This window comes from Rhinopithecus roxellana, chromosome 19 (assembly GCF_007565055.1).
Source record: "Rhinopithecus roxellana isolate Shanxi Qingling chromosome 19, ASM756505v1, whole genome shotgun sequence".
Lineage (NCBI taxonomy): Eukaryota > Metazoa > Chordata > Mammalia > Primates > Cercopithecidae > Rhinopithecus > Rhinopithecus roxellana.
In genome coordinates, this window is record NC_044567.1 from 27,554,034 (window position 1) to 27,563,047 (window position 9,014).

The window sequence follows — 9,014 nt, forward strand, 5'->3', positions numbered from 1 at the left end:
AGGACGGCCGCTCCTCCAGGTAATTTTTCATTTCCCCTACAATTCAAGTATGCCTCTGTGGTTCCCCGCCTGGAACTCCAGCCATGATCCCCTCTGTCAATACTACTGTTGCCAAACTGACATCAGTGAAGGGGTGACTGATTCATTCAGTAAATATTTATTGAGTGCCTACTGGGTGCCAGGCATTGTACCTAGGCTGGGGAGACAGCAGTGAGAAAAGAAACACAAATTCCTGTCTCCGTGGCGCCTACATTCTAGTAGAGGAAATAGACAACATATTATTCTAGGGAAAAGGGCCATAAAGAAAACAAAGCCAGTTAGGGGCATGGCATGATAGATACATGTGTGTGCTGGTCTAGCTAAGGCGTTCAGGAAAGACCTCTCTGATGGGATGACATTTGCTCAGTGTCCAGAATGAAGTGGGGAGAGGGTTAGGCCACACAAAGCTCTGGGAAAGAGAGAAGGCCCTGGGGCAGCAGCGTGTCTGGTATTTGAAGAACCTCGTTTGTGGTTTTGGGTTTTAAGCGTGGGATGATGTAAGGAAGGGCACAGTTCCCTTCATCCTACTCTCTCACTTCCCACTAGAAAGTGAGCTCCATGAGTGCAGGAGTTTCATCTCTTTTGTTCATTGCTGTTTCCTAAATACTCAGAACAATGCCTGGGACACAGGAGACACACAAGAGATGTTGGTCTAATGTGTCAATGCGCATCGTGAACACAAGCCCAGCGTGCATAACAGATGTGCATAACAGATGTGGGGTCAGCCAGAGGAATTTATAACAGACGAGAAAAAGTGAAATTTAAAACCTGATGCTAGGCTGGGCATGGTGGCTCTGCCTGGAATCCCAACACTTTGGGAGGCTGAAGTGGGCGGATCACATGAGGCCAGGAGTTCAAGACCAGCCTGGCCAAATGGTGAAACCCTGTCTCTACTAAAAACGCAAAAATTAGCCGGGCATGGTAGTGGGCGCTTGTAATCCTAGCTACTCGGGAGTCCGAGACATGAGAATTGCTTGAACCCAGGAGGCAGAGGTTGCAGTGAGCTGAGATTGTACTACTGCACTCCAGCCTGGGTGACAGAGCGAGACTCTGTCTCCAAAACACACACACACACGCTAAATATAAACGTTCCCAGAGTCCTAAAGAAAAAATAGGCCAGGCATGGTGGCTCATGCCTGTAATCTGAGCAATTTGGGAGGCTGAGGTGGGCGGATCACTTGAGCTCAACAGTTTGAGACCAGTCTGGGCAACATGGCGAGACCCTGTGTCTACAAAAAAAATACAAAAATCAGCCTGTGTGGTGGTGTGCATCTGTAGTCCCATGCCACCATGGTAGCGGGAGAATTGCTTGAGCCTGGGAGGTGGAGGCTGCAGTGAGCTGAAATCGCACTACTGCACTCCAGCCTGGGCGACAGAGGGAGCCCCTGAGTTTCAACAACAACAACAAAAATTTAGTCCGGTACCAGGAGGTTGAGTTTGCAGTGAGCTGCATTCCAGCTCGCTCTCTCTCTCTCTCTCTCTCTATATATATATATATGTAAAATAACTAAAAAAAAAAAAAAAAGATTCTTGAGCTCCACTCCCAGAGTTTCCAATTCAACAGGTTTAAGGTGGAGCTTGAAAATTCACATTTCTAGCAAGTTCTCAGGTATTGTTGAGGCTGCTGGTGTGGAAACTGCACTTTGAGAATCACTGGCCTAGAAAGACACCTTAAAAGACATCAACTAGTGCTGGGCGCTGTGGCTCATGCCTGTAATCCCAGCATTTGGGGAGGCTGAGGAGGGTGGATCACTTGAGGTCAGGAGTTCAAGACCACCTTGACCAACATGGTGAAACCAGGTCTTTACTGAAAATACAAAACTTAGCCAGGAGTGTTGGCATGCACCTGTAATCCAGGCTACTCGGGAGGCTGAGGCAGGAGAACCACTTAAACCCAGGAGGCGGAGGTTGCAGTGAGCTGAGATGGCGCCACTGCACTCCAGTCTGGGTGACAGAGCGAGACTCTGTCTTGAAAAAAAAAAAAAAAAGACATCAACTGGTACCTAAAGGTGAGCCTTTGTGAATCAAATTTGGTTCCCCTTGAGGTCTCCCAGGTCTCCCTGCAAGGGAGGAAGGGAAAGAGTCCTCTCTGTGGCATTGCACATGATGGAACTAGTATCCCTTGCATATTATTCTCATTCCCTTTGCTTGTATTAAACTTCGCTTCCCTTTTCCTTTACTGATTGTCATTTCATCCTCTGTCCAGCCTCCCCTAAAGGTGAGTGTTCCCCAAGGTCCAGGATCTCCGCTATTTTCACCTTAGCATTTTGCCCTTCAAGAATCCACCCACTTTCTTTTTCTTCCTCCTCTTCTTCCTCCTCCTCCTCTTCATTCTCCTCCTCCTCTTCTTTCTCCTCCTCCTCCTCTTCTTTCTCTTCCTCCTCCTCCTCCTCCTCCTTCTTCCTGTAATAGCTGACATTTATTTCAACTTCCTATGTTCCTGGTAATGTACAGGACTTTACATAAATGTATCAGTTAGGATGCTGCTTTTGGTAGCAATGAGCAGAAAACTCAACTGAAAAAAATAAGGGCTGGGTGTGGTGGAGTGTTCCTGTAGCCCCAGTTACTTGGGAGGCTGAGGTGGGAGGATCACTTGAGCCGAGGACTTCAAGGCTGAAGTGAGCTATGATTGCTGCACTCCAACCTGGGTGATAGAGTAAAACCCTGTCTCAAAATAAATGAATGAATGAATGAATGAATGAATGAATGAATGAATAAAGAAAAATTTCATCTCACATACCCAGTAGTCCCAGCCAGGGCAGCTGCAGGGTTGGTTGACTCAACATTGTCATTAAGGGCTCCTTCCTTCTTTCTACACCACCTTTCTTGGCCTGTTGGCTTTGTCCTCAGCATTGAGTCCCTTGTGGTCAGAAGATGGCTGCAATGCTGCAGGCATTGCACCCAGTTATGACATTGTCTCTGTCTTTTTAAGAGCCAGGAAGCCTTTCCTGGAGGCACCCTACAGATCTCCCCCTCACATCTCATTGGCTAGAGTTAACTTGCATGTCCACCTCCAATTGCAAAGAGAATGGGATTCGCATGTTGGTTACCCCTGAGTTGGGGTGGGTCACCTTCTCGGAGTACTTGGCTGTCATTTGGACTGAGCTGGCAGTCTGCTGCAGGGAAAGAGAAGGGAAGCGGGTGCTGGGTGATCAGTCAACAGCTGTGCTCTGGTTATCTATCCACTGCTGTGTAACAGCCAAGACAAAGTTGATGAAAACAACAGCCCCGGTCAGTTCCATGTGAATGTTTGAATGTAACTTTACAGTGTATATATTTAAAACCATGTTTATTTCTTGTTCCTCAAAACCAGCTCTCCTGTGTGGGGGAACAGCTCCACCACCGCATCATGGTGTAAAGGGGTGGCCTGCCCCTCCACACCTGTGGGCGTTTCTCCTTAGGTGGAACGAGAGACTTGAGAAAAGAAATGAGACACAGAGACAAAGTATAGAGAAAGAAAAAGTGGGCCCAAGAAAAAGTATAGAGAAAGAAAAAGTGGGCCCAGGGCACCAGCACTCAGCATACAGAGGACCCGCACCGGCACCAGTCTCTGAGATCCCTCAGTATTTACTGATCATTATCTTTACCATCTCGGAAAAGGGGAAGTGGCAGGATAATAGGATCATAGTAGGGAGAAGGTCAGCAGTAAGACATGAATAAAGATCTCTGTGACATGAATAAGTTTAAGGAAAAGTGCTGTGCCTTCATATGCATACTCAAACATCTCCATAAACCTTTTTAGCGCATAAAGAGCAGCATTGCCGCTAGCAAGTCCCACCTTCAGCCCTAAGGCGGTTTTCTCCCATCTCAGTAAACAGAACATATAATCGGGTTTTACACCAAGATGTTCCATTGCCCAGGCACGGGCAGGAGACAGATGCCTTTCTCTATCTCAACTGCCCAGAGGCCTTCTTCCCTCTTATACTAGTCCTCCTCAGCACAGACACTTCACGGGTGTCAGGCTGGGGGACGATCAGGTCTTTCCCTTCCTACAAGGCCATATTTCAGACTATCACATGGGGAGAAACCTTGGACAATACCTAGCTTTCCTAGGCAGAGGTCCCTGCGACCTTTGGCAGTGTACGTGTCCCTGGGTACTTGAGATTAAGAGAATGGTGATGACTTTTAACAAGCAAGCTGCCTTCAGGCACTTGTTTAACAAAGCGCACCCTGCACAGCCCCAAATCTGTTAAACCTTGAGTGACCACAGCACATGTCTCTTGCAAGGACAGGGTTGGGGGTAGGGTCACAGATGAACAGCATCTCAAACACAGAGCAAAATGGAGTCTCTTATGTCTACTTCTTTCTCTATAGACACAGTAACAGTCTGATCTCTCTTTCTTTTCCCCACAATGGTGACCTTGCATGTATCCACTTAGGCAGAGTCTTGGCAGAACGCCTCATGGTCTTCCTGGATGTGGGAGGCTGGGAGGCCTGTGTACAGAGCCGCTGTGAGGCGATCTTCTGTTTGCCTCCTTATCTCTCCTGGGAAGCTGTCATGAGACTGTTTCTCATATCTTGGGGTTCTGGTGCCACGGAGGCTTTCTGTCCTGGCTTCCTCATAATAGAGCCTCTAGGATAAGCACCTCAGCAACGGGGGATCCCACAACTCACACTGCAGTCATCTGGGTCTTTGTTATGGAGTCATACATTTCGTGGTATGTAGGACAAACATCACAGAAGCTGGCACATTTATTCTTTGTGCTGTCTACTGTTTGGGTGAGGGAGAAGAGACAAGATGGAGGCAGGTGAACAAGATGGAGCAGTACCTGTTGTTTCCAGGTTCTTCATCACCAGCTTACCCGCGCGCCGGAAAATGCAGCCTGCGCCCGGGAAGATGCAGATCAGCCGAGCATGCAGATCAGTCGAGCATGCACCAGGTGATGTCAATCCGAAGAGATCGAAACTTACCCGGCCTCGCCTATGGAGACGCCCCTATCACGCCCTTATCCCCGCCCACTGCCCTCCCCCTTCCAGTACCAATGCATAAAAGTCCGCTGCCGGCAGGAGCCGGGGTGACTTCTTCGGCCCCTGCATTCGTGGACTGGGGAACCTCACCCGAGAGCGCCGGGGCGACTCCCCTGGCTCCCCACACCTGAGGACCAGAGAACCTCGCCTGAGAGTGTGTGCATATTTGCAATAAAGGGCTGCCGCTTTCTTATGTACTTTGGCCTCATGTTTAATTACTTAGCTCTCCTAAATTAAGTTACATTAAATTAAATTAAGACATCTACGTAAGCAATAAACTCTCTAAATCTTAAAGTAGATCCTTGCAACTTGACTGGTTGACTCAGAACTTGGCTTTGGCCTTGGCACCCTGCACCTCCACACTTCTATCATCAACAGAGTGTACACAATAAATATTTATTGAACACATTCATTCTTCCAAGGCTGAAAATCTTGAGAGATCCCTTACCCCTTTCCTCTAGGTAGCCTACATCTTGGCCTGTCAATTCTTCCTCCATGAATGTTCTCATTTCTGCCTCTACTTCTATCGAATAACTTTCCTGTTTCTAATCCTTCCCCCTCATCTTCCACACTGCTCCCAGAATAATCTTAAAATGCCATTTTTGTACGTGGCACCCTAAAGTTCATAGTTCACAGATTTATGGCATGCTTTAGGTTTTTTTTTTTTTTTTTGAGATGGAGTTTTGCTCTTGTCACCCAGGCTGGAGTGCAATGGTGTGATCTCAGCTCACTGCAACGTCCGCCTCTCGGGTTCAAGGGATTCTCCTGCCTCAGCCTCCTGAGTAGCTGGGATTGCAGGCGTCTGCCACCATATCCGGCTAATTTTTGTGTTTTCAGTAGAGACAGAGTTTTGTCATGTTGGCCAGGCTAGTCTCAAACTCCTGATCTCAGGTGATCCGCCTGCTTCAGCCTCCCAAAGTGCTGGGATTACAGGCGTGAACAACCTCGCCTGGCCACGCATCAGTCTTTTCTTCTTGCCAGCTTGCCAACATGTTGTTCCCAGAACATGTCAGAATGGCATCTCCTTAGAGGCACAGCCTAAGTGCCACTTTTTTTCTCCCGGAAACTTTTCTCCACCACTAGCTTTTCTGAACCTGTGTACTACTGACTTCTCTGTGGGCTTGTGGATGAATCAGAATAGAAAATGGCCGGAGACAGAAGAAGATAACCAGACAGAACAAGCTCATTGCCAGTTTATACTAAATATGTCTGAGATACCTCAGCTAGGACTGGTGTCCTTGGTTCAGAGGTTCTTAACTGGAGTCTTGGAGGCCCTTGAAGTTGGCTGCAAAATTCTGCTATATGTGCCAAACTGCTAGGGTCAGAGGGAGGGAGGAAGTGTCTGTAACTATAGCCAACTTCTTATAGAGATAGGCTTAATGATACAATAAAGGCTAGGAACCCCTGACTTAGGAAAAAGAAGGCACAACTTAGTGGGGGAAAAAAAATAAAGGAACAACAAACTCCACTAAATTTTGGAGTCACAAGACTGGATCAGTATCCTAGCTCTGTACAGCACCGGCATGTCACTGGCCTTTCTGAATCGCAATCTGCTCATTTAGAAAAATTGTATCTACTCTGCCTACTCAATTGGGTTTCTATGGGGAATACTTTATATAAAATTGTTTTATCAATGATCATATGCCCTAACATGTATGTTACTTGACTCCAGACCATACGGCTCTGTTTATATGTTCCCATTTACACAATGTCTTACTTATTTAGAAATAATAGGTTCTTACTTGTCTTACCTCCCCCTCCCTCCAGTTGTCTGAGGGTTTCATTGGTCCAGAGTCCATTGCCATTACCTGAATCATGGTCAAGATTTAGTATCGGATTGAAGGTCATGGCTCTTTTCACCAGTCTGATGATGGGAGGCCCACCCTGACCACCTTATTTAATCCTGATTACCTCCCAAAGGCCCTACCTCTAATCAACTTGTGAATTTGGGGATTAAGTTTCAAATACATAAAATTTAAGGGAATACATGCAAACCATAGCATTAACCAATTCACTTTATAACGGAGTTCACTTTGCACCCTTCTCTCAATAATACTGGATTATTCATCTTTTTTTTTTTTTTTTTTGAGATGGAGTTTTGCTCTTGTTGCCCAGGCTGGAGTGCAATGGCATGATCTCGGCTCACTGAAACCTCCGCCTCCCAAATTCAAGTGATTCTCCTGCCTCAGCCTCCCAAGTAGCTGGGACTACAGGCACCCCTACACCCAGCTGATTTTTTTTTGTATTTTTAGTAGACGGGATTTCACCATGTTGGCCAGGCTGGTCTTGAACTCCCGACCTCAGATGATCCGCTCGCCTTGGCCTGCCAAAGCGCTGGGATTACGGGCATGAGCCACCGGGCCTGGCTGGATTGTTCATCTTGTATGACAAATATATAAAAGTTTTTCCACCTAAATGTTTGGGCTATGTCCTACCTAAAATGACCAGATGACTGAATGTTCGTCAGATTCTGAACCTCAGGTCACTTGTACATAAAGTGAACCCTCAGAAATGAGCCTCCTGAGTGATCTCTAGACCCAATCATACAAAGGGGTTACAGATTTCATTCTTTTGTAAGAGCTTTTTTTCCTCAGCTGGGAGCCTCTGATTTCAGAAAATTGCTTATTAGTATTTCAGCAACTCTTGAAAAAAGTTTTAGTGATACTTATGAATTTTCTTCAAGCAGTACAATATGAGATGAGTAATTTCACCTCAGTAGTACCCCAAGGTAGGAGTTGTTGACACTTTAGCTGCTCAGCAGGGAGGAGCTTGTGTTCAAATTGGTGAGAAGTGGTGTTTTTTTGTTAACAAAACATTTAAATGTTTTGTTATATTTGATATTGTTGTCCAAAATGTAAACGTTCCTAAAGAACACAAGGTTTTCATCTCATTAGCACTGCCTCTCTTGATTTATTCAGTTGGTTAAATCTTGGCTCCTGGGAATCTTTACTAGGGGTTATTTTTCAGTCCTTTGCTATTATAGTTATTGTGTTTACCCGTACACAGTGGGTACCCATACACAATGGCTTATACAACACAGTGCATTGTATTCTCTCAATAATTTTACAAATTTATTATTATTTTTTTTAGCGACAGTGTCGTGCTCTTTGACCCAGGCAGGAGCAGGAGTGCAGTGGTGCAATCGTAGCTCACTGTAGCCTGGAACTCCTGGACTAAAGTGATCCTCCCACCTCGGTCTCCTGAGTAGCTTGGACTACAGGTGTGCATCACCACACTCAGCTAATTTTTTTTTTTTTCCAGTTTAGAAAGTTTATTTTGCCAAGATTAAGGACGTGCACCGGCACAAGACACAGCCTCAGGAGCTCCTGATGACATGTACTCAAGGTGATCAGGGTTTACCTTGCTTTTATACATAAGAATATGGAACATTTCATGAATTTGCATGTCATCCTTGTCCAGGGGCCATGCTAATCTTCTCTGTATTGTTCCAATTTTAGTATATGTGCTGCTGTAGTGAGCACTGCCCAGCTAATTTGTATTTTTTTGAGATGAGGTCTCAGTCTGTCAACCAGGATGGAGTGCTGTGGCACAATCTCAGCTCACTGCAACCTCTGCCCCAGGCTTAAGCAATCCTCCTACATCAGCCTCCCGAGTAGCTGGGACCAGAGGTGTGTGCCACCATGCCTGGCTAATTTTTTGTATTTTTGGTAGAGACGGGTTTCATTATATTGCTTAGGCTGGTCTCGAACTCCTGAGCTCTAGCAATCCACCCGCCTTGGCCTCCCACAATTCTGGGATTACAGGTGTGAGCCTCCATGCCCAGCCCTGCCCAGCTACTTAAAACAAACTTATTTTTATTTTTGTAGACATGGGGTCTTGTTACGTTGTCTAGCTGGTCTTGAACTCCTGCTCAAGTAATTGCCCTACTCTGGCGTCCAGAGTTCTGAGGTTACAGGTGTTATCCACAGAGCCTGGTCCTTTCAAGGATTTTTAAATGCTTTCCAGCAGTCACTCATATGTCAAAAGATTGCCATAAGGATCAGACA

At 46.2% G+C, this 9,014-nt stretch overlaps 1 non-coding gene across 1 annotated transcript; it reads right to left on the minus strand.

The window, feature by feature from the left end:
• Nucleotides 1-8,382: 8,382 nt before the first annotated feature.
• Nucleotides 8,383-8,489, minus strand: LOC115895096. The gene has a single exon (XR_004055287.1). It is a non-coding gene; the product is annotated as a U6 spliceosomal RNA (small nuclear RNA).
• Between the last annotated feature and the right edge of the window lie 525 nt (nucleotides 8,490-9,014).